Raw genomic sequence first — 27,751 nt, 5'->3', positions numbered from 1 at the left:
CAGCCTGGGGGACAGAATGAGACTCTGTCTCAAAAAGAAAAAAAAAGAAAAAGTAGCCATCACTATAGACTCTATAATCATTAACAAGTATACTAAGAAAATACTGCAAAAAGACTTTATATCAACCAATTTGACAACTCAAAAAATATACAAGTTCCTGGAAATACACAAATACAAAAAAAAATAACTCACACAAGGATAAAGTAGTCCTACATCTGTTTTTAAAAATGTAATTCATTGTTGAAAATCTTCCAACAAAGAAAACACGAGAGTCAGACACTTTCATGGGCTAATTCTACCAAATATCTTAGGAAGAAAAGAGAACAGTATTTCTCATGAAAACAGGCCAATTCCTTAAAAAATAATAATAGAAAACTGAAGTAGGCAACATATAAAGTGGATAGTGTACCACAAACAAGTGAGGTTTAGCCTGGGAATACGAGACTGGCTTAACATTAAAAAATAAATAATATAATTAGCTATAAATCATTATTTCAAAGAAAAATATCTAATCATCCCAACAGATGACAAAAAAAAAAAAACTGTGTGGCAAAATTCAACACACATCCATGATAAAAGACAACTACAAAGAAACACACAAAAAAAATTTGTTAAATTTGTCATTATTAATGGCGTAAGATAATGTTTGACCATAAGATTAGGAATGACTCAAGAATGTCTGTCCTCACCACTCAGATTTAGCATCATATTGTACCACTGCAATAAAAAAATAATAAAATAATGTGTATAAAAAAGGAATAAGTAAAACTGTTGCTGTTCAGAGATGACATGATTGTTGTCACGGGCTAAATTGTGTCTCCTCTGGAATTTATATGAAGTCTTAATCCCCAGTCTCTCAGAATGTGAGAATGTGACTGCATTTGGAAATAAGGTCTTTAAAGAGGTAATTAAATGAGGTCATTAGATTAGGCCCTAATCCAATATAACTGGTATTCTTAGGAGAAAAGGAGATTAGGACATAGATACACACTGAGAAAGATCATGTGAAGATACAAGAAAATGGCCATCTACAAGCCAGAGAAACCTTAGAAGAAACCAGTTCTGCCAATACCTTGATGTTGATTCTTTTCCTCTAGAATCATGAGAAAATGAATTTCGTTTTATGTAAGCCACCCCATCTGTGGTATTTTTTTTACAGCAACCCTAACAAACTAATGCAATTGGCTATGTAGAAAGATGTCCTAAAACCAATACATAAATTTTAAAAGGTCACAGGATACAAGGTTCAATATGGAAAATTCAACTCTGCTTCTATTAGCCATGAACAACCGGAAATTAAAATTTTAGAGCAATATAATGCATAATAGCATCAAAACCCACAAAACATGTATATATAAACCTAACAAATTAGACTCATATATGTTGAAAACTATACAACTGATAAGAGAAATAAAAAACGCAAATATAAAGATGCACCATGTTCATGAATTGGAAGATTTGATACTCTTAATATTACAATAGTCATCAAATTTATTTATAGATTTAGCATAATCCCAATCAAAATATCAGGTAATTGTATGTAGCAATTGTCAAGCTAATTCAAAAATATATAGAAAGGCAGATAACTAAAATAGCCAAAACAATTTTGCAGAAGAACAAAGTTGGATAACACACACTAATTAACTTCAAACATTACTGCAAAATCAGTGTGGTATTGGTGAAATAATAGGCACATTGCTCAATGTAGCAGAATAATCCAGAAATTTTTCACCCACACAAATATGGACAACTTAATTTTGATAAAGGTACAAAGACAGTTCAATGGGAAAATAATAGCCTTTTCAAAAAATGGTGCCAGAATAATTGGTCCCTATATGCAAAAAAAGTACTTCAACTCATATACAAAACTTAAAATGTATCACAGACCTAAAGTTAAAACCTAAAACTATAAAACTTCTGGAAGAAAATGTAGGAGAAATATTTGTGATCTTGAATTAGGCAACATTTTTCAATATGACAGTCAAATCATGATTCATAAAAGACAAAAATTGTTAAATTGAACTTCATTAAAACCAAAACTTTTGCTCTGTAAAGGATACTGTTAAGAGAACGAAAAGATAAGCCATGGACTGGAAGAAAATATTTGTATATCACCTGACAAATGACTTATCCAGAATACAAGAGCCTTCCAAACTCAATAATAAAAAAAACAAAAATGGGCAAAATATTTGAACAAATACTTCCATCAAAAAAGACAGACAGATGGCAAATAAGCACATGGAAAAAAGCTCGACATCACTATTCATCAGAGAAATGCAAATTAAAACAAGATACGAATACATATCGTCTAAAAAGCAACATTTTTTTAAAAAACATCAACAATATCAAATGTTGGTAAAAATGCAGAACTGGAATATTCACACATTACATGTGGGAATGAAAAATGGCACATCCATTTTAAAAACCAGTTCGTTAATTTTCTGTACAGTTAAAAATACATTACCATATAGCACAGTGATCCCATTTCTAGGTATTTATCCAAGAAATATGAAAACTGTGGTCACACCAAAACTTGTATGCAAGAGCTTATAGTGATTTATTCACAATCACTCAAAACTGAGAACAACCCTAATGAATGGAAAGACAAACTGTAGCACAACAGCAATAAAAAGGAACAAATTATTAATACATACAAGATCATAGATAAATCTGAAATATATTAAGTGAAAAAAGCCAGGCTCAAAAAGCTATGGATAGTACGATTTCATTTATTTGACACTCTGAACAAGGCAAAACTATATGGATGGAGAACGGACAGATCATTGCTGACAGAGGTTGAGGTGGGAGGAAGGGTTAAGTAGGGCGAGCATGGAAGAATAATTTCAGACAATTGGTCTCTGTATCTTGATGGTGGTAGTGGTCGCATGATTCCATTTATTTGTTAAAATTCTTAAACCTGTGCATCCAAAGAGTGAAGTTTATTGTGAGTAAATTGAAAAGTGAATATAAAATTTAAAAACATTTTTAAAGTTAAATTTTCAGAGTTTTCCATTGCTTTCATAAGATAGGTAACAGAATTATTAGGATAACAACATGTGATCTCCACAATTATCTATGCCCTAAGAATGAGAAAAAGTATATCTTTAAGACTCTTGGACATTTTTGTTAATAATTTAAATAGGTTTTCTGTATTAAATTCTGACAGCAAGCCAAGTCTAGATTTTGCCACTAAATACTGTTCTTTCCTACCTTAAGACAATTTGGAAAGGCAGCTGGCAAATTCTAGAGCTGCAAGACTCCTGTGTTCTTATAAAAAGGCAATAATGAAAATAGAACTATAAAAGTCCTACTTTATTTCAGAATGAAAGTTCTTTCTGCTTGTCTGTATTTATTCAAAATCTCTAAAGAATTGCTCAACTGTTAATTTTCTCTGTTCTCCTAATTAGTATCCTGTTTCAACAAAAACACCAAAATGAGAAATGGTGAATTCTGCTTGCCCTAAGGATGAATCCATTTCCTCTCTCCTTCCCCTCTTCCCATGAAAAAGACAAAATGGAAGAGTAGATTTGTAGGCCCCATGTATAAGCAGAAAAACACAGTCTTATTTTGATGGCTGAAGGAAAATCGCCTATGGTTAAGCAGTTTTTTTCAAAACATTTAGCTGTTTAGATTCAACTAAATGAGTTCTGTAAATAGTGGCAGCCCCGGTGTTTATTATTACAATATGAGTGTTTACTATTGTGAATTATAATTGTCCTCTCATTTGAATAAAATAATTAAAAATTATCTCTATTGGGATAGCAAAATTAATTAGGATAATAAATGCAGTTGTGATTCTGGCTCTGATGTGTGCTGGTTCCGTATTAGTTCAATATTGATCTGAAGAGTCTGAAACATGATGAGTGAATGCAAATCAGCATTGTTTGTACTACCTGAAAGTTGAAATTAGAAAGATTATTCTATTACATGAAGATGTAAGAAGGAAGACAGCAATTGCCTATTTTAGTATCTGATCATATAGCAATAGGAACATTGCACTACATAAGGCTTAATTTTTGACTTACTACGAAGTTGCTTCTTAGGAGTAGTAGACCACATAATGCAACAGAAAATAAGCTATATTGTCAATATTTATTGAAACTTACATTTTCATGTTTAGACAAAATGATGGTGGTTGATCCAACAAAACCTTGCCATAAGGCTATGAGTAGAGTCAAAACACACACACACACACACACACACACAGGTAAAATATAGGATTCCATTCTTGCAAAGTTAATGAAATAATGAGATTGATCCAAGTCCATCTGGTCTAGCTACAGCCTGGCACCCTGGTGTCATATTCCTGTTACAATTTAAATATCAAGAGAACTTTAAAGAAACAAGAATTCCAGGGATATGATTGTTGGGGGACAAAGAAGGGTCAATTTCACCAGCCTGAACCAAAGAGGATGGGTCAGGAGGCTACTTGGAGAACACTGGGAACGAATGTCTCTAATTTCTACTCTGCTGCTTTTGAGGAAGCGGATTACCTGGTAGTTGAAGTTTCCTCACAGGGCCCCACACTCCTGTCTACATTTCCCGAGGCTCACCACTACCACTACCACAATTTTTTTTTTTTTTTTTTTTTTTGAGACGGAGTCTCGCTCTGTCGCCCAGTCTGGAGTGCAGTGGCGCGATCTCGGCTCACTGCAAACTCCGCCTCCCGGGTTCACGCCATTCTCCTGCCTCAGCTTCCCCAGCAGCTGGGACTACAGGCGCCCGCCACCACGCCCGGCTACCACCACCACGACTTCTGCTGCCACCAAAGGATGATAACTTTAGCCTACCACTCACCCCCGCTACCTGGCTGTTTAATATCAGGGGCTGGGCAGAGGATGGGGGTAGGAGGCAATTGCCAAATATTTATGATACTCAAATTCACATTATTGTTGTGCTGTCCTACATTTGAAAGACTGAAAGAATGCAAGCTTTTTTTGAGAAAGACAGATAATCTGATAAGGAAAGTATAGGACCTAATGCAGATATCTTAAACTTCCATGTAAGAATGCTAAATTTTATTTCTTTACTATATTTTTAACAAATTACTAAATAAAATATGCAGTAATTATGATATTCCACCTAATTGATGCTACAAACACTGCACAAGTGTCCACCAAACACAAACACTGATGCACACACTCCCCTTAAAAAGCAACTGCTTTAGAATGAAGTTTGAATGCCAATATTTGGTCACGGAAGTGGGTAACATTCAAAACGTCGTATTTCCCTTTCCATTGTATAAATATCCTTAGTGATTAAATCATTCAACAAATTCTCAGTGGCCACCCACCATGCACCAAGCACCGAACTAAACACTAGAGAGGAGTTCAAAATCTATCAGAAGAGAAGATCCTCAACAAATAATTACACACGCATCTTACTGAGTTAGAGCTGTGACCATCCTAAAGCACAGTGTGTAATGCACCTTGGCTTTCATCCCACCACATGAAAGTGGATTTTTTTCTTACGTATGGTCAATCTAGACCCATAAAGCATGGGCAGGGGAAAAAACTCTATGGCTTCAGATATTCCTCCAACAACTGTCTTATAAAAGCATAAATGTCCCATGGGTTCAATAGTAAGCATTTGAACTTTTGCTCAAGGCTCTCTTTTATTTAAGAGCAGACTGCTTCTGTTGAGTGACTATGGCAGGGATATGAGAAGAAACCCTCTAGCTCTTATGGACTCCTTCTAGGCTTATTCTTGGAAATGTCTCTCTCTGCCCCTTATTAAATAGAGATGCAGTCTTCCGTCCCAAATAACAGGATTGGAGTAATACATTTCTAAGGTTTACTCTTATGATCTAGTTTGAGAGTTCATCTAACCCCTAGATTGAGAACTAAGAAACTCCCCCCCAGAAAAATAGTCCGGCATCTGAGAGTTCATTTGAGTTTCTGAAAGTGTGCCTATTGCCCAGAGCCCCTAAGTGTATCTACAGAATATCAGTATAGCCATTAAATCCAAGAGCTAAAAGTGCCACATAGCAACATGGAAGAGGAGTCCTCCTAGAGAATATAAACTAGGTCTTCTTTAAATAACTCTCTGAGTTTTGCAAATAAGGCTTTCTGAACTCCAGAACTTTTTGTCAGTGGCTATCTCAATTTTTCTTTCTTTTCCTTCAGGCATATCAACACATTGAGAGAGTGTTACGGTCAACATTTCTGTTAACCAAGCCAGAAGCTGCAATTCAGAAAAAAATACCTAACTAAAAGATACTGCATTTTTACATAATTACCCAGGGTTTTGTAATGGTATACGTTTTATGATATCCATCTTACAGATTTATATTGCTACATGGTGTGTCATTTTGAATTATTATTAGATTAATAAAACCACAAGACCAGGTTTAAGTGGAAGGTTTATGAAAAGTGTTTATGACAGGATCAGTCAGGCTTCAGGCAGGATTAAACTTAAACTTTTTATGGTTTGGGATTGAATTGCTTAATGAACCAATCAGCACTTTATTTTCTGCCTTCAGCTATACATTTTTTTAAATGATGCTCTACTATTAATCATCAGTTTAGACTCTCATAGTTACTAAATATGTAAGTACTTATGAATCCTAATCCCCCACGAAAGAAGGCTGTATATACTGTGTGTCTCAGTGGAAAAAAAATGTGAGAAAAACATCAGCCTAACTCTTCAAACATGTTCATGGGGATTAGAAGAATTGTTTTCTCTATGATAAATTTTAGGACCAAAAACTCAAGTTTGCTCATAAGAATGTTCATATCCCCAAAGATAAAATTTGAGCTGCTAATTGCTTTCTTTAAGGTAAATCAAAAGCAATTAGCAGGATATTCCCTAATCAGCACTTTTGGAAATATATTTATTGTTTCTGGTAACTAAAGTTCTCAAATGGTAGAGAGGAATAAAACTTTATTACAAGTATTTGAGGGCCTCATAACAAAGAATCTTTTTAAAGGTACCTACCATACTAAGGAACTTAACTAATCTCTAGAATCCAAAGGAGAGCACAAGAGTAGTTTTTAAAGATCTTTTAAATAATAATACACAAGGTATGGCAGAACTATAATGTGCCTTCTCATTACATGGATTCAGATAAACAATAGGATAAATAATGTTCCTTAAAGTAAGTAAGCTGCCTACTGTAAAAGGGTTTCACAGCAAAACCATCTTATATGAAAGTACGTGAAACCTATCTGACATCAGTTGTATTCGGTCAGTGCAAAAGTAATTGTGGTTTTTGCCATTACTTTCAATAGCAAAAGCCGCGATTACTTTTGTACCAACCTAATATAAAGCATTCCTTAAATGTTTTAATTGTGATGTATGTGAAAATTCTCAAAATTTAAAGTGTTATTTTGTAAATATTAAATCAACATCTTAGAATTAATGGAATGCTGTTATATTTTTAGAGAATTTTCCTTTTCTCAGTGGCTTCACTATATCATATATTTTTATCTTCATGAAAAGATGATGAGGGAATTAAAGCTCAGCAAGGTTAAGTGACCTCATCCAAGGCTCCAAAGGTAGTAAATGCAGAGCTGAGACTTAAGCATATTATCTTTGGACTAAAAATTCTTAGGAATTTTCTACTATATTCAGTATCTTGTATTGTTTAGAGCTTATAGCCTTGTTACTTAGGTTTTGCCTAGCCTCAGTTGCTAATAAATGAGTATGTTTTCTCTCTCTGGATGCCTATGTGAGAAAGAGAACCCTGGGATTTGGAGGAAAAACTTATACAAAGTAAGACCTTATTACTACTTTACTACTCATGGGAAAATCACTTTGCCTTTCCAAACTTTTATTTTATTTTATTTTATTTTATTTTATTTTATTATTTTTTGGAGACGGAGTCTTGCTCTGTCGCCCAGGCTGGAGTGCAGTGTGGTCTCAGCTCACTGCAACCTCCAACTCCTGGGTTCAAGCAATTCTCCTGCCTCAACCTCCCGAGTAGCTGGGATTACAGGCATGTGCCACCATGCCCAGCTAATTTTTATATTTTTAGTAGAGATGGGGTTTCACCATGTTGGCCAGGCTGGCCTTGAACTCCTGACCTCAGGTGATCCACCTTTCCAAACTTATATATATACATATATAAATGTCATATATGCAGAATGTATGCTATGACTGGTTAGCAAGAGAAGAGTGGTCTGGAAAGTTAATAAATGATTGACTTGATTCTTTTGGGGAACTATAAATAAAAATAGAATTTGCTCCCCACCTAGATGAATATATATATTCGTCTATAAAATGAAATAAATTCATAAAATTTGCTATGAGTCAAATCAGATAATAAATGTTAAAGATGGTAGCAAAATTCTAGAAATATTACACCTATATTCTTTGTACCTAATTCATCTCCACTTCCTCAAATGCATCTAACATCATGCTTTGTTTGCAACTGGTACTCAATAAATTATTTATAATTGGTACTGAATCTTCTAAGCATGCCAGAGTTTCCACACACAAAAGCATCTGAGCTACTTAATTCACATAAACAACTAGGTATTTTTAATAATGGTTGATTTCAATTACCATTTTGCTGTTTGTATGTGTAAAGGTACTGACTACCATTTTACTGTTTTGAGTCAAAATATACCGACTATAGTAACATAAATGAGGTAAGAAGCTCCTCATTTATTTAACATGCACTAAGAGGTTGAAGAGAAAACCTGGGCTATTCAGAGACTTAAACAATTTTCTCTATGGGAGCATTTTTTAAAGCCCCGAAGGAGAACACCAAAATAGGAATTCAAGGTATAAAACCATGAGACAAAACATGAATTTGAGAGGGGTCAAAAAGCTGAGGAGCCAAAAAAATGTATAATATCCACAGCAGAAGTAAACATTAAAGGGTTTACTTTGTACCAGGCAATCTGCTAAGCCAGTTTCAATCATGATCTGATTTAAAGCTCACATAATCCCTGTAGAATAAGTACTATTATGATGATTGCCATTCCACAGCTGATGCTTCCAGAGGTAAAACGATTTGCTGATGGGCACACAGCTAGAGGGGGCAGAGTTTATACCAAACCCATTCTATCTATCATGCACTAGAGAAGACGGTTTCCTTCCATTTGCTTAAATATCTTCTGCCCCTTGCTGTCCCCATCCCTCTCTCTCTAGTCCTCTACTTCTTTCTCTGACCCTAGATTCCTAAGATATTCTAGCTTTACAGTTTCTTTAACCTATCCTTCTCTTTAGAAATTGTTTTAATTACTGTATCCTAATCCAACATTATCAACATTATTCAGACCTTTTGGTTTCATACAGTTAAGGGATGAGTAGAGTGTTAGAGAAATAAAAAGGCAATTGGCCCTGCCCCAGTCTAGATAAATATCCTCATTTCACCACGATTTAAAAGAAAAGTACATGACAACTCATTATTCATTCATGAACTGAATAACTAAGCTCCATTTATCCAATTACACTGTTAGCCAGATACAGACCCATTTAGATTGCTGGGAAAGCCTGCACAGACACACCCACTACCCACACCTGCACTTAGTTTCTCAAACATGCAACTTCTTCTTTCTCAAGACCCTTGACTCTACTGGAAACTTTTCTCTTCAACGTCTTGGCCTTGTTTTAAATATTACAACCTCAGAAAAGTCTTCCTTGACAGTGTCATCTAAAGAATTTCCCAATTATTTTCTCTCTCAGACCAATGTGCTCATTATAAACTTTCATGATTTGTAACTGCTTCCAGTATTCACCTCTTCACTTGTTAGTGTCCCATACGAGATTGTGAAGGACTAAAAAGTTTCCATTCAAAATGCTGTATAACCTCCACTTAGTTCCAAAACAGTTTCATCACCTCAAAGTTACTCTTACCAGTTAAGCAGTTTCTCTGCATTCTTCCTTTTTCCAGTTAAGCAGTTTCTCTGCATTCTTCCTTTCTCCTAGGCCCTGACAAACACCAATATGCATTCTGTCTCTACAGAATGATTATGGACATTTCATATAAATAGAGTCATGCAATATCTGACTTTTTGCATCTACCTGCTTCCACTTAGCATCAAGTTCTCGGGGTTCATTCACCTTGTAGCACATATCAGTACTTCATTTTATGGCTAAATATTATTCCATTGTATGTATGTTCCACAATTTATCCATTTATTCATTAATGGACATTTGTGCTTTTTCCACCTTTTGGCTATTGTGAATAGTTATGTTTATGTTTTTTTTAATAATATGTTAGAAATACATATTGAAATGTTTCCAGATTAAATGTTACACCTAAATTTTGTATTAAAACACCACAGCCAAAAAACAAAAATAAAAGTGGATATAGATGAAATAAGATTGGAAAAATCTTGATAATTGCTGAAGCTGGAAGATAAGTAAAGGGGTGTTACACTATTGTCTCTACTTTTACATATAGAAACTGAAGATCTGAATTAGAATGTTTTGTTTTTATAAGATTAATAATATATTCTCTAGCATATAATATATTCTGTATATTCTCTCTAATCTTTATTCACTCTCAAAAAATGTCATATATGCAGAATGTATGCTATGACTGGTTAGCAAGAGAAGAGTGGTCTGGAAAGTTAATAAATGATTGACTTGATTCTTTTGGGGAACTATAAATAAAAATAGAATTTCCTCCCCACCTAGAAAACTTCTCCACAAAGGCAGAAAAGAAAAAAGATAATTTTATTATTGAATAATCATTAAACTAGATCGTGATGCCCATCACAGGCAATCTGCCAAGAGAATGCAAAGACAAAGAAATCTCACCCTTTTATATAGTCAAGCAGACTAGACCCATTGCATACTTGTTCTCAAGGTAATAACTAGTCTTCAACTAAGAGGACTTGACAGCATTGTTTGTCACATACAGTTTGTTCTAAATTCAGTAGATAGTTGGCATAACCTTCTGTGTTAGCTAATTGGCTTTATCCATAAACTTTTCACAGCTTTATGACAAAAGGTAGTTTTGAAATTTGGAGAGAGAGAGGGGCTAACCAAAGTTAAGGTCCTACCTTCCACCAGAAACTGGGAGACAGGGGCATTATCTTCCTTGATCATACCTCAAAGAGATGGTTCTTGTATCCCTGAGAAAGACATTCCTTGTTCATAAGCTGGCTAGAGTTGTATTTAGGTTTTTAAAAGTTTTACATATATTTCAGAGACAGAGAAAGACGTTACAATTTTTTTGAAGTAAATGTTCTAAGAAAAGAAAACAAGAGTCTCTTATATTCACCAGGGAGAATTAAGCATCTTGTCATTTAGTATTTGCCAGTATAAGCCTTTGTAGCAGGAAAAAAAAACATAGTAACAGATGATCTCATTATAAATTACCACTACGCTGCTTTGTTTCCAAAATGTGTGTGATATCAGCTTATTTTAATGGAATATATTCAAGAGTCAGGAATAAATCTGTAGTTTGGGTGACATGCACATTGTGGGGGTTAATCCTCAGTGTTAACTTGACTGGATTGAAGGATGCAAACTATTGATCCTGGGTGTGCTGGTGAGGGTGTTGCCAAAGGAGATTAACATTTGAGTCAGTGGCCTGGGACAAGCAGACCCACCCTTAATCTAGGTGGGCACCATCTAATCAGCTGCCAGTGTGGCGAAAATATAAAGCAGGCAGAAAAACCTGAAAAGACTAGACTGGCCTAGCCTCCCAGCCTACATCTTTCTCCCATGCTGGATGCTTCTTGCCCTCAAATATTGGACTCCAAGTTCTTCAGTTTTGGGAGTTGGACTGGCTTATCCTTGCTCCTCAGTTTGCAGATGACCTATTGTGAGATCTTGTGATCGTGTGAGTTAATACTTAATAAACTTCCCTTTATCTGCACTCCAGCCTGGCAGCAGAGTGAGGCTGTCTCAAAATAAATAAACAAACAAACTTCCATATATATATTACATATCCTATTAGTTCTGTCCCTCTAGAGAACCCTGACTAATACACACATTAAAAAGTCCACTAAGGCAAACCTTCTCAAACTTTAATGCACATTTGAGTCACCTGGAGATCTTGTTAAAACAGATTCTGACTCTTTAGTCTGGGGCAGAGCCTGAGATTCTGCACTTCTAACAAGCTCCTAGGCAAAGCCCACACTGCTGATCCACTACTACACACTGAGCATCGAGGCTCTATCTCAGTTATTTTCAAAGTTTAGTCCCCAAATCAGCAGCATCAGCAATATCAGGGAACTTGTTTAAAATGCAAATTCCTGGGCCTACCTTTAGGCTATTGAATTAGAAGCTATTTTGACTTTTAATAAATCCTCCTGGTATTCTGATGCATGCTAAAATGTGATAACCCCTGCTATACATTAATGGTCTCAAATTTTAGATGCACATTGAAATCACCTCAGAAATTTCCAAAGACATACTGATGCCTGTGTTGACCACCTCCATTATGATTCCATCGGCATAAGGCAAAACCTAGGCATCAGTAGACTTAAAATCTCCCCCAAGCGATTCTAATATGCAGCAAAGTTTGAGAACCCCTGAACTAGAATGTAAGCTCCACACAAGCAGGAATTTGGTCATTGCTGAATCCCAAGTGCCTAGAAAAATGTCAGGCACTAGTTGACATCCCATAAATATTTATTTAATGAATGAATAAATAAGAGAATGAGAAGAAAAACAAACACCTCAGTTACTCTAAAAACAGTTGCATGATGATATTACAGAAGAAATATCATATTTGTCATCTTTCTCTCTTATGGGAAATCTGTTTTCAGCTCAGAAAACAATGTGGACATAACTGTTCCCACCAAATTATATTTGAAATACCCCTCATCATCACAGCAATTTCTTGGGGCAAGAAAATATAGAATCAAAGCTGGCAGATCTTAAAAAAAGAGAACTAAAACTAAATACAGCTATTAAATATAATAAAATGAACAGAGCATGAAATTGGCAAGTTATAGAGAGTATAGAAGGAAATGTATAGAAGTATAGAAGGAAATGTAATGTTATATAAACAAATAAAGGCTTAAGACCTGCAACTTTGAATAGTTGCATTGGCACAGAAGGACAGGACTATAGACCAAAGCAAGATAGAAAGTATCTTTTGGCCACCCTAATTAAAAGTTCCTAAGTGGAAAAAAAAAATTGCTGTGAAAACCCATGGCACAGTATTCATAGTTGTTGTAAGTAAGCATGTATTGAGTTAGTGTATAGCAAAATGTAATTCTATAGGGAAGATTTAATCATACTACCTCTCAGGATAGAATATTACTGTAACTTTAACTTTTCATTGTATTGTATGAAAAGAATATACATCCATTTTTGTTGGCTTATAAAATAAAACAAAGCAGGCAAGGGATATGCATACTTTAGAACACAGTCATTTGTTGCTGTCAAATTTCTCCATGCAAACTCATCACTCTCCATGTTCTCCAGTCAAATCACCTCAGAAGAGTAAACACTGAATTAAAAGAACTCCCCTCTGAAGTCACAGTTTCTCAAAAAGTGTCTAGTTCGATATTTAAACCAGCAAGGGGTTAACAGAAGACTGATTCCACATTCCCATAATATTTACAGGAATAAAGCCGGCCTAAATATAGGGAATGAGCTGCTGAGGCCCAGAAATTAGGCCCAGGAAGTTAATCCCAGAGAAATCAGTGCACTGGGAAGGAAATGAGAAATAGGGATTCATTTTCTGGAAAAAGAGCTTAATATGGGGCATTGTGATATAGAAAAATAAAAGCCAATGTCCAGGTTTTAGGATTAAGGTAAAAAAAATTAGAGTAAAATAAGCCAAAAGGATAAAAATGCTGAGCTACTACACTTGAATTTCTTGAATTTCTGCTTATTAAGAGCTCTATTGTTCACAGGGCTGGAGGATGTAGAGACTGAATTTTCCATTTAAAGGTAAGTGGTCACAGCTGTGAGGTCCATGTAGGACCAAGAAGCCACAGGACACATTGTTGAGTTTTTTGCAGCTTTGGAGTAATATAAAATGGTCAAAAAAGGTCCAAAGGATCTGTACAAGAAAATTAAATGTAACAAAATTAGAGGCTGTAAAATGGTTCACTGTAAGTATGTTAGAATTCCTTATACACAGAGGTAATATCATATATTTTATTTATGATGCAATATTAGAAAAATCCAAAAACCAACATAATAACTGTTAGGGCTTTTCAACTAGCAAATTCCCAGAAAACAGAGAAACATTTATTACATTTATTTTTTTCCATTCATTCTTTAGCTTTTGAAATGAATTTTTCTGTTTAACTTATCTCCTTTGCAACTCAATATACAAAAATAAAATGTAAGAAGTCACAATTCCTGCAATATCTTATCAAAAATACCTTAAACAAAATACAAGCTCTGTGATTCAGAAATGAGATTCAAGTCCCGAAGTTCTGTAGAAAAAAGTAGGGCCAGACAAGAACACTTTCCCAATCAGCAGCTATATTTGGTGTCTAAGTGTCCAAACCAGATTAAAAAGGAATAGAATGGATTTCCAAGAGGGGCAGGCAGGAAGCAAGGTCTGAGGTTTCATTGTAGGAAAGAGGCTTTGTACACTTAGCCGGACTATGTGCACCCTGCTTAGAGCAGGCAGACCCATGCAGGGAGGACTAGAGTCCAATGAACAGTATCTAATCATTGAGTGCAGCAAAGGCAAGTTGCTTGGTGGTCTGCAGAGCTCCAACAGTTATAACAGTAACTCAGCCAAATAGTAAAACTTGAAAGAATGGAATATTTACATTCTTCTTAGAAAAAAGAACACAAATTCATTATTCAGAGATGTAGTCCAACAGTGTATTTTATAAACTCCGGAAAGAACATGATATGGGCATATATACCCATTCTGCCCCAGGTCTCACTGACTCCTCCCCTCTCCCCACTCTCAACCTCCCATCCCCAGAAACAAACTTAAATATAAAAATAGGATAAAGTGTATGTCAACTCTACACTCCAGAGAAGAACGTGTTTATATGTCACAAAACTTTTAAACGATTCTACTGAAGAAGTTTCAGATACACCAACAGAAAGTTGAAACTTGTTGCAGACACTATGTGTCCACCTACTGTTATGTAGTTCTCTTCTTCACCCTCACCTACAGACTCTAGATGGTGATGTGCTCAGCTGAAAAATGAACAATGACAAAACCCTTATATATTTCCCAGATACCCTCTCTTGTAGTCAAGAGAAGCAACATTACCCATTCTGGCCCACAGATTGAAGCAAAAGCCTACTGGAAATTTCTGGAAAATTCTTGCTTTCCTGACAGGGCCTCTACTCCCTCCTCCTTGATTCCATCCTCTCTGGCCTGAAGTATATTTTTGTGACTGCAGTGCACTCAGCCCTAAGATCCTTGAGTGGCACATACTACAGAGCATTTACGAGATATTAGTTCATATTTTTATTGCTAAGAAAATATAGGGAGAAAGCTTAATAACACTGGATTTAGTAATGATCTCCTGGACATCACACCAAAAGCACAGACAACAAAAGAAAAAAATAGATGAATTACATTTTATCAAGGTTAAAAACATTTGTGCAAAGGACATGATCAACCGAGTAGAAAGGCAACCCACAGAATGGGAGAAAATATTTCTAAGTCATATATCTGATGAAGGATAAATATCCCGAATATGCGAAGAAATCCTACAACTCAACAACACCAACAATAAAAACTAATTTAAAGACGAACAAAGCACTTGAATAAACATTTCTCCAAACAAGATATACGAATGGCCAATAAGCACATGAAAAGATGCTCAACATCACTACTCATTAGGAAATGCAAATCAAAACCTCAATGAGACACCACTTCACATATTACATAACAAGAGTTGGCAAAATGTGGAGAAATTGAAACCCTCGTACCTGGCTGGTGGGAATGTAAAATGATTGTGAAAAACAGCATGGTGGGAAGATTCCTCAAAAAAATAAATATATAATTACCATATGATCTGCCAATTTACTTTTTTTATATAGTCCAAAGAATATTCAATTGAGAATGAGTCCCTCCAAAGGGACTCAAACAGATATTTATACACCAATGTTCATAGAAGTATTATTCACAATAGCCAAAATGTGAAATAACCAAAATGTCCATGGATGGATGAATGAATAAACCAAATGTTCTACACATACAACATCTGTATATACAACAGTGGTATATATACATACAATATGATATTATTCAGCCTTATAAAGGATAAAATTCTGCTACATGATACAATATGGATGAAACCTAAAGATATGCTATGTGAAATAAGCCAGACAGAAAAAAGGACAAATATTATGATTCTACTTATATGAGGTACCCAAAATAGTCAAATTCATTGAGACAGAAAGAAGAATAGTGGTTACTAGGGGCTGGGGGGCTGGGGGAAGGAGAAGTTACTGTTTAACGGGTACAGAGTTTCAGTTTGGGATAAGGAAACAGTTCTGGATAGATCGTTGTGAGGGATGCACAACAAGGTGAATACACTTAATGCCACTAATATGTGCTAATATGTGCAATTTAAAGAGGGTTAAAATTATAAATTTTGTGTTATGCCTATTTTACCACAATAAAAAATAATTTTGATTGTCTCTACTAGACCTTAGTAGGATACATTGTAATGCCCCAAATTTTATTCCTACTTATGCTTTAATTTTGTCCTGGGCCAGCTGAGGTATGCTAGCATCTTAGATTCATTTGGCTTAAATACAGGCTCTCAAGTGTTACTGGACACCAAGTAGTCTTATATGAACTCTGAGTTTGTTTATTGCATAGGTTTTTTTCTGGCTTTGCATTTCAGAAGCCAGTATTTCATTTAACCCTGGGTAGATTATATTGATAAATAAGGAACGAATGTTTGAAAAAGAGTATATCACCTGTTGAGGGTCAATAAAAAATTCAAAAGCCCAAAAATGCAATTAAAAATGGTAGTTCTTGGACCTCAAAAGCTCTGTTGCTTTGGAGTCATATCAGCTAAGAAACCAAAGAGGAACTGGACTGATGTAAAACTGGGCTTTAGTCTTACTATCATAACAGGAACACTGGTAAAATAAAAAGAAAAAAAACAGGAGGAGAGAGATTGGTTGGTTAAACTTGAGGAAAAAAATAGATTTCCTTAAAGGAAAGAAAGTCTAAACAGAAGCTTAAGGGAAAGTGAGATGCTGAAGGCAACAGGCAGAGATAAAGGGTGAAGAAGATGTCCCAGTCACAACCATTTTGAGAGTGGCCACCAGAGAAGAGGAAGGATGCTTTAGCTGCTTTCAGATCAGAAGTGATGAGTAGGGCCCCAAAGCCATATATCAGGGGATGAGCAGTACGACCTCAGCAAACAGATGATTAGTTGCACACCCTCCTCCAGGTTTGTGAAAGCTAAAGAATAGATTACATAAAATATAAACAGATTTGAAAGGAGAACACTGAAAAGATGACTGTATAATTTTCAAAGAATTATTGGATGGGTTTTCATATGATAGTCTGTTCTCTTAGAGAATATGCATGCTCAGGAATTAGAAATCCAATAAAAGGCACAAAAAATAGAAGACATTAAAGGAGAGCCAGGCAGGACAAGCCTGACTTAGATATTTGTCTGATGGGAGACTATCTTTTAGGTGGGATTATCTAACTCAGAATGATGAGAGTGGACAAGTTTGCTAGAACAATCATCACATTTAGCAGGCATAGAATCTTTTAATTTCATCTCTCTCACAATGGAAGACCCCCAAAACCAAAATTTAAAATTTTGCAAAATAAATGCCTAGGCCAAAAAGCAAAAGGGAATGTAAAGGAAAGACAATACACAGATGCAGTAAAGAATGTTCACCCTACACAAACTAAAGAAAAGGGATCAGCCTAGAGAGAATAATAAAAGGGAGGAGCATGGAAGAACTGAGGGAAACCAAATAAAGAACTGAGGGAAACCAAAAACCCACTACTTAAGAAAAAGATATAGGAGAAAGAAATGCCATTCAAGTCTGAAACTTCTAAAAGCCGAGGAAAGGCAGTGCAGCCTCCAGGAGACCATGACACAGGTCTTGGCTCTCACCAGGCTCCTGCAGGCACAGGCTTCAGATCATCAACAGAGCTACATTTGTGGAATCAGCTGAGGATAATTCTCCAGCTTGAATAAGTGTGTAGACCAGGGGAAAATATCTCCTAGAAAACAGGTTACCCAAACCGCAGCAATTCTACCAGAAGCAATGGTCTCAGGCAAATGACCCAGGACTCAAAATGCCTGTTCACAAGAGAATGTGGGATCAATGTCACTGCATTCAGTGTAGAACTAGGACACTAGAATCCCAGCATTTAGAAGCAAAATAGAAATTAAGACACTTTTAATATGCTGAAAAGGTTTCTGTAATAACACCAACGACAGTGGCTGTGACTATTCTAAATTTCTATTATAAGAAAAAGGTCTCCAATAAGAGATGAGAACATGCAAAAACAGATCCCTCTCCTGCAAGAGCCCACCTCCCCTGACAAATATGGAAGCCAGTGCTATAGTTAATTCCCTAAACTGACATACCAGCAGGGAGCCACACACAGCCACACACAAACACACACACACACTGTTTGGGTTTATGTTCATACATTGTAGAGTCTTTAAAGCTGACACAAACTGACTCAGAGGAAACCAGATTTTTCTCTACCTGTCTGCTTTCTCTTAGGTATCAATGAGTTTCAATAGTGAAATAGGTTTGAGCCATATTAGGAGCTGCGTTTTTCTGAGACTAGATATTTTGCTTTCCAAATTTTATGGGAGGAGAGGGGCATTGTCATATAAGGTGGGTAACTTCTGGGTCTCCACCTATCATGAACCAGGGTCCCAGACAAATTCCCTATCGTGTGAATTTAGAAACAGATGAATAATAAAGGAGATACTAACATAGACCAAGAACCAACAGGAACACAGAAGGTTTGGGCCCTGAACTTCCCATCACCACATCGGGAGGCACAACAGGAACTGGGCCTATAATGTAACTCTGCATTCCAGTGGAGGAACTCTTCTCCCTTCCCTGCCACCCCATGAGTCTTCCCCCCTTGCCAGTGGGAGAATACAGAGGCTGCTTGGTATCAACCAGTCTGGATCTGTGGACCCAGTTGCTTATAAAAGTCCACTGGAAATACCTAACACCCAGCAGCTACAGGCCTTGAGCCCTCATCAGGGGTGAGACAATGTTGTCCCATGGGAAGCCAAGTTGTGTGTAGACCCTCCCACAGAAAGTAGATTCTAGAATTTTTGTTCATTGCACTGCATAGATATGATCATCTTATAGCTCCAGTGTATCTATGATTTTTTAAAAAGTAACAGACAGAAGAGAACGATTCTTCTTCTGAAGTTCTGAAACAGCTACATGCAATCAAATGGAAGATAGTCTGGTCTAAAGCTGCTAAAAGAACTTCACAACTTCCCAGCCATCTCAAATGTCTCAGCTAAGATTCATCAAGAAATAAGAAACTGAGAGCATGAAACTTTAATTTCTTTGGAATTTTATCCCACATAAACAAGAAAATTTTATTTTCTATTTTAATTCCTTCAGATTTAACTTCTTTGGACTTTAATTTGCAGCTTTTCTGGTACCTTATAGAATTGAACTCTTTTCTCTGTTTCTTTCTATGAATATCTGAGCAAGTCTTAGGCAAGCACTTAGCCATTGATTTAGAAAAATTTTCATCAAAAATGTTTTAGCATTTATAATAGAATCCAAAATGTCTTCAGAAGTAACAAAGTTTTCACACTTTCTGAAACTCAAAGATATAGAGACCAAAAGAGAACTTTGAGATAATTAAACTTAAGCTCCGTATTTATGAATTCCCTCATCTCCCTTTACTAAGAGACTTGCTAGCTATGTCATAACTATCAGTAGTAGTTCCACCATGTATCAATTAGGCAGGAAGAAGTGAAGTGTAGGCCAGAGGAAAAAGAAAAATTGGTAAAATATTTAGGTTACCTTAATGCAGCTAAATTCCCCAAGTGTCAAAATGTCTTATCTCCCAATCAGCACTAGAAAAGAATAATGTACAGATTTTCTAAACAGTTTTGATTATATTGCAAAGTAAAATGTGACTTTTAAATAAAATTATTCACTACTTCTCTTTTTTCAATTAATAGAGGTAACACCCATTAAAATTGTACTTAATTGTGTAAGAAATGTATGTAAACTCAACTAATGCACCCATGCATATATGCATATGTATGTGTGCATACATATTATTCATTCAGGAGACTAGACATATACTAATGTTTTCACAAGTAGATGGAACAGCCATAAAAAATTTGATACGTTAAAAAAAGCACTTTGTAATCCCTTCTAAGAATATACAGAAGCCTTGTAATTGATTATGATCACTCATATTTAAGGATTCATTTTAAGTTCTCAGTGTGATTATAGTAATAATTGAATTTTTTCTTCTGCAGCATAACCAAAAACAGACTTAGATCTCATAGATTTAATTAAATTGATAAGCAAGATATTGTATTCTCATTACTAGGAAATGCCAATGCTCTGTTAGACTTTCTTATAAGAAGTAGTCTTGTCTTTGTTTTCCATTTTTAAATAACAATATGAGGAACAAAGAAATCATCTAACACATTTTCACTAAGAGGTTCGGTAAAAGACTAGAACTGTCAGAAACTATTACCACAAATGGAGCCTGGCATTTCAAAGAAAGAAAAAGGTTTCATTTGATTTCAAAAGATAAATTGAAATAGAAACCATGGAGATGGAAACCTTGTAATCCTACTGAAACATAGAAAAGGCTTTTTATGTAATTATTTTCATTTTTAATGTACTGCATTTTGAAGGAAAATCATTATCCATACACCTAGCAAATGTGAGAAAAGGGGAACCAGTATTCAACTATGAAAGATGATAGAGAAATTCACACAAACTATTTCAATAACTGGAAAAAAATGCTTTCTTTGATGTCTCTGAAAATGTAATTCTAAAGAGTCAGTTTTACTTTAAATTTTTAAAAATTCTAGGATCATAACAGACAGAAATGCTTACATAAATTCCTCCAAGACTTTCTTCCTTTCCTCTATATTTCTTGGGGACACTCCTGGGGAATTTTTTCCTTAAAAGCAGCTGACTTCACTGGGATACTACAAACAGTCACAGTCAAAAGTCAGAGTTATTCTCTGGCCTGGTTGCTCCGTTAACTTGAAAAGGAGAATTACGTTAAGTGAAGCTTTACACTGTCCTTTTTGCCAGTCAACTTTGGAAGAGGTCTGTCTGGAGAAAAGAATATCAGAAGAAATATTTTGTTCAAAAGAAGCATGAGGATGACAATACAAATAGGGTATTTGCAAGGGAGCAGAAAGATGATTTCATCGGTGACTCTAACATCACCATGGAAGTATTGAGGTTTTCCTAAATCAGAGGTATATTCGCTTTTTAAATTCCCAAAACACCAATTTTTGAGACACAATTAAAAGGGAACTAAAAGACACCCTAAATCTAGACACAGGAAAGTACATGAAGCTGAAAATCATACTAATTGTTTACAATATTTGTCTTTAGAAACCAAATATTCAAACATACTTAATATTTTTCCTCTTCTGCTTACCTAGAATGAGAGATAACATAGCAAGTAGAGAATCATAGATAGGAGAACATCCTGATATTTTATTGCATAGGAGAATATGAGCAAATCACTTATTTTAGGAAGGCAGGGACATGGTTACATCAGTCATACCCTGTGCCATATTATATCAAGTCTATATATCAAGTCCTAAAGTGAAAAAATATAATGATATCTACACTTTGTCGTGATTGAAATGGCTAACCAGTAAAATGCAGGAAGCACAACGTCCAGGAAAATCTTAGAGGTACTTGAACAAGAAACACACAGTCATTGAGGAAGCATGCAGAAGCTCATAAGGGAAGACACACACAATTTAATGGTGTGTTGGAGGGAAACAAAACTTCCATCAAAAGACAATTGTATGGGTGCCTGTAATCCCAGCTACTTGGGAGGCTGAGGAAGGAGAATTGCTTGAACCTGGAAGGCAGAGGTTGCATGGAGCCAATGTTGCACCACAGCACCAGCCTGGGTGACAAGAGTGAAACTCTGTCCCAGGGGAAAAAAAAAAAAAGACAACTGTAGGCAGAGGCAGGAGAATTGCTTAAATCCAGGAGTTTGAGACTAGCCTGTGCAACATAGTGAGACTCCATCTCTACAAAATACTATCAAAAACTTAGCAGGGCCTGGTGGTGTACACTTGTGTTCCTAGCTACTCAGGAGGCTGAGTGGGGAGGACTGCTTGAACCCAGAAGTTCAAGGTTGCAGTGAGCAATGATCACGCTTCTGCACTCTAGCCTGGGGTGACAGAGTAAGACTGTCTCCAAAAAAAAAAAAAAAAAAAAAAAACGACAACGACAACAACAAACAATTACATAAATACTGTCCTGATAAACCGAGGTGAAATATGTCCCAAAGCAGAATAGCACAGGGCAAAAATAGTAAGGACACTGGGAAGATGATCAGCATAATATGAAAATGGGGTGCTCCCCAACCAGACCACTGTGATCCATATTCTATACCTAGTGTGCAATACTGGGTATTTAAATTCATTTAATAGCCACCCTTTAATACTAGTAAAAGCCCATTAATATTAATAGCCACCATGTGGCTAATGAATTCATAATTATTGAATGTCTACCATGTGTCAGACACTGTTCTAAGTGCTTTGTACATTTCTTCCTTTAATCCTCAAAACTATCCTACAATGTAAGTATTATTAGATAGATAAAGACACTGAGATTTGAAGTGCTTAAGAAATTCTCTATCAGGTAGTGGTATGACTATTTAGACTCAGTGGTTCTAACTGACTGCAACATGCTGAATTCTTCCAGGATGCCATGCTATGTTTTAGAGACAAGCACCATAGCAACATTGATCCTATAGAGTTGTGAGACATGTTCCACTTCCACATTTTAAAATTCATCAGGCATATTTCTTCTCTTGAATAAAGTAGTTGTGACACTTCAATGACACCACTGCAAAATAAAAATTTCCTCTATTTCAGAATTTTTATATTAATATCCTCCCAATCAAGGGGAAGAAATCCCTCCCCAAAAAGTATCTAAGAAATAGAAAAGAGAGACAAAATCGTTTTTCTACTCCCTTTGAGAAGCTTGAGGTAGACTCCCTGCTTCTCCTCCTTCCACTCACCTTCTCTGACACCATTATTGGTCAAAGTGAGAATTACAGACATCAGAAAATAGAATGCATGCCAGTTTTATTTTTCCCTTGAAAACTTTTCCAGCAAAACACACACAAAAATAATTTCCTGGCCATGCGCAGTGGCTCATGCCTGTAATCCCAGCAATTTGGGAGGCCAAGGCAGGCAGATCACCTGAGGTCAGGAGTTTGAGGCCAGCCTGACCAACATGAAGAAACCCCATCTCTACTAAAAATACAAAATTAGCGGCTCATGGTGGCACATGCCTGTAATCTCAGCTACTCAAGAGGCTGAGGCAGGAGAATCGCTTGAACCTGGGAGGCAGAGGTTGCAGTGAGCCGAGATCACTCCATTGCACTCCAGCGTGGGAAACAAGAGTGAAACCCTGTTTCAAAAAATAATAACAATAATAATTTCCTGATGACCTGTTAATAGAATTTTTTTTAAGAATTTGAAAACAAGTTTTGACCAACAAAAATTGAAAAATAAGTCATATTTTCTGAAAGAAAATAAGTCTGATTTGGTTTATTGGCAGACAATGCTTTTCTCAATTAGGTTAATGGCAAGCATAGATTACTTAACTTTGCTAATATAAGATCAAAACATATTTAAAGTATAGTTACAAGAAAGGCATTTTGTTTAAAATGTGGTAGTGGCAATGGTGTATTGAAATTAACAATACTCTCAATGCTTTTAAATGTGGACAATAAACAAGGTACCACTATAAATAGCTATAATAGCCATTTAATTAGTCTTAATAATTGTATTTGTAATAATACCTGCCAGAAATTTTGAAAGTGAATGGTACTAATGACTGAGTAGCAAACTGTTTTGTAAGTTGGGGTTTGTTTTCCCCAATTCTTAGATTTCAAAAAGAAAAAAAAAACTGAAGCAAAATCTAACCAAGTTTTCAGCCAATTGCCAATTTGAAAAATAGTTTATAATGACGGATCACCGTGTCCAGAGTCTAGTTAAAAAGCAGAACCCAAACTAGATATTTCAAACTAAGAGATTTAATGTAGGGAATTGGTTTCACAGTTGTTAAAACTGTAAGAGTGAAAAAGGAACTTGAAGTTACCCAGGGATAACTACAGGAAGCAGCTACAACCTCAAGGGTTGGAGGAATAAAGGATTTCGTGTCCTTAGGGGGTCAGAACTACTTTATTCAAGAGAAGAAATATGCCTAATGAATTTTAAAATGTGAAAATGGAACATGTCTCACAACTCAACAGGATCAATGTTGCAATAGTGCTGGTCTCTGAAACATAGCATTGCATCATGGTACCAAAAGAGACCTCTGGAAAATGAGGGTACTCCAACACTGTGGGACCTCTAAGGGGTAAGGGAGCCACAGGTCTAGTTCTGACAGTACCAGAAGTTAAGAGGATCAACCAGTTGTGCTGGCGTGTCACAGATAAGTACAGATGAAACTTAAAGGAGTTCCCTTTTTCCTCTTCTCCTGCCATCATGTCTCCCCTCAGAAAGCAGAAGGGCTGGGATATGCATGTTGTTGAATCCCAGCCCCTGAATCCCACAAAAGACTAGAGAAGGGTGAGTTTAGGAGTAAGAAAAAACAGTAAATAAACAGTACATACTGATATAATAAAATTCTATTCCAATTTACTTTTTTAAATGAACAAGGTTTTGGTTGTCCAATCTACAGAAATGAAAAAATAGATATTAGTATTGACCTGTTCCTCATTCTATAAGGAGAGAAATAAATAGCTCATCTCACCAAGAGATACATTCTCAATTTTAAAAATGTAATAACAATTATTTACTAAAATTGGTAAATTATATGCTACTTGGATCAATTGTAAAATAATTTAATAATTGACAATCAATAAAAAGAAGATTCATCATTTAAAGACCTATTGACACTATAAATTTAATTTCAACTTACATATACGTATTTTGCTTGCAGGAAATTATGAAGGAACAATCATTGAAAGATTCCCAAGCATAAAAGTGTATTACATTAAGAAAAAAATTTATGGGCAAAAATGGAATGGAGTACAAGTTCAAAAGGAAAAAAATGAAAAGCTTTTGACTACTGAAAATATAATTGGTTATATATTCTTTATATTTAAGAAATAATTGTATTTAAATGTCTTAGATACACTTAAAACATTCATTGGTGATATGATTTGGCTATGTCCCCACCCAAATCTCAACTCAAATTGTAATTCCCATAATCCTCATATGTTGTGGGAGAGACGCAGTGGGAGGTAATTAAATCATGGGGGCAATTACCCCCATGCTGCTGTTCTCATAATAGTGAGTTCTCATGAGACCTGATGGTTTTATAAGGGGCTTTTCCCCCTTTTGCTCAGCACTTCTTTTTGTCATCATGGAACAAAGACCTGTTTGCTTCCCCGTCCACCATGCTTGTAAGTTTCCTGAGGCCTCCCCAGCCACATGGAACTGTGAGTCAATTAAATCTCTTTCCTTTATAAATTACCTAGTCTCAAGCAGTCCTTTATAGCAGTGTGAAAATGGACTAACACAATTGGAAACATATAAATATTAACATTGTCAATATTTATATTATTATGAAACTATATCACTTCCAGCTACTTAAAATCATAATTTAAAAAGTTAAATGTCAAGCTAAAACTGTATGAGAGACTACATAGGTTGTTTTTGGTTTAAAATTATTTTAAGAAATAATATAGCAAAAAGACCACAGAAATAAACTGTTTGGAATTCATCTCATATCCCTTGTTTAACTTTCTATCCCTTACCTCGCACTCTCTCCAGAGACCTTCTTTCTTTCTATGCCAATTTCTCCTATTCTAAATCTTTTTATTTAAAAAAAAACTCTTATTTTGCCTACCTTCCTTACTTTTTCCCCAGTGAGTCTTCAATGAGTGCAATTTGTCATCTCATCAGTTGAGAAACTCTATTAAGTTGCGTAATTCATTTCCTTGGAGTCTCATCTCACACCAAAGTTTTTGACCTTGGCAATTGATACATTATAATTCCATAAGTGAATTTATCCCAAGACAAGAAAGTAAAATGCTAAAACAAGTGCCATACATATACGAACATTTTAATGTCCTTGCAAGGCCAGGATCTTTCAAACACTTTCTCCAGAAAATGAGATAATGAAATTTAATCCTACAAGAATGAATTAGTGGTTATAGAATAATCAGGAGGAGAACGGAGTTGTTCTATCAAGTAACTTGGCAGTTAATTAGCTTCAGTATCTGCCTAATTTTATTCACCAAAGCCTGCCAAATGAGAATTGTCTAAGGAAAGTAAGAAGACACATGATTTCTAGAACCTCTTCACGCAAGAGGCAACCATATTTTACAACGGGTAAATGCTCTTTACAGTAAGAAATTTAAACATAGTTTTTTAACTTTCATTTATGTCCAAATGGCCTATTCAGTAGAATTTTACTCTTAAACATTAGGCCGGTATGACATAGTTATCCTGTATATCAATTCAGTTGTTGATTTCTAAACTAATAAGTGTATAAACATTTATATCTATCTTCCTAAACTTTCTTTAAAAAAAGAAAGACTATACTACTTTAAAAGCCAGGCAGACAATTCTTTCTCTGCAGGTAGCTGTACCTTGAAGTAAGCAGGATAACGCTTCATACCGTATCTCAAATACATGATGTCAGTCTCAAAGATTCATCTTGTGATAGCACAACAGGTAATTTCTCAATCAGATTTTCTCTTCGCCTCATCCAAATAGAGAGATTAGAAATAAGCATCAAATGCTTTGACGCTGAGACTATACAATCTTCACCGGGAGGCAAAAGGTGAAATGGTCCATGGGTCTGCAATTCATTTCATTATAATTACATTTCATTGCCTGCAGCTTCTCCAATAATTAAAAGCACAGTGTCAGTATTAAAAAAGATCTATGAGGAAATGTCAGATCCCTCACCAAAAAGACATCAAATTAGACTAGGAAAGACTGTCAAAAGTTTGCTCCCTGAGTGAATACTGAAATATTTGGAGGAATACATACACATCTAAAGTTGTAAAATTGAATTGTTTGTGCCAAGATTTTCAAATTTTGTTCATTTTAGGTCAGATGGGAATATTTTAAAAGTCTTTGTCAGACACATCTCCAGTTGTTAATGTTGCAATATTTGAATGAATAAATCAAGAGACGTTGATCCAAATTGGACAAAAATAGTGATATCTGAGTCAGATTGACATGCTTGCAGAAGTAAAACACTTCCACGTATTTGAAACAGAACCCATTTTCGAGTTAATACCAGCACCTTGTTTCTATGAGACTATGTTTTGCTCACATTACTACTAAACTTCAACCAGTGGAGGTACTAATTTTAAAAAGCCCACAGCAGAGATAGCCAATAATTCTTTCTTAGGGGCAGCAGAAGGTTGGCAAAAATGAATACTCAGAAGAGACAGGGAAATATTAGCCACTGAGAAACACTGGCAGTAACAAAATAAAAGAATTTCCCCCAGAAAACATTCTGTTAACAGCTAAACAATATCTGTGACAATAAAAATCACTTGCTTCCTAAAAGTTAAATGTCATCTCACTAAATATCCCACAGGCAATACACTCTCTATTTGTTTTCACGCTTCTCTAATTCATAGAAAGCAAGCATGGAGTGCTTTGATTTGTATCTAGCTGAATGTAATAGTAAATAACTAATCTGTACCCTGCTTGGACTATTG

At 35.6% G+C, this 27,751-nt stretch overlaps 1 long non-coding RNA gene across 1 annotated transcript in view; it reads right to left on the bottom strand.

Annotated features, from left to right (window-relative positions):
• Nucleotides 1-27,751, bottom strand: part of LOC129049888 (uncharacterized) — a 602,992-nt gene that overhangs the window by 494,652 nt on the left and 80,589 nt on the right. The window lies entirely within an intron of this gene.

The sequence above is a fragment of the Pongo abelii genome, chromosome 15, assembly GCF_028885655.2.
Source record: "Pongo abelii isolate AG06213 chromosome 15, NHGRI_mPonAbe1-v2.0_pri, whole genome shotgun sequence".
Lineage (NCBI taxonomy): Eukaryota > Metazoa > Chordata > Mammalia > Primates > Hominidae > Pongo > Pongo abelii.
Note: the sequence above shows the minus strand (reverse complement) of the source record. Positions and strands in the feature narration are given on the sequence as shown.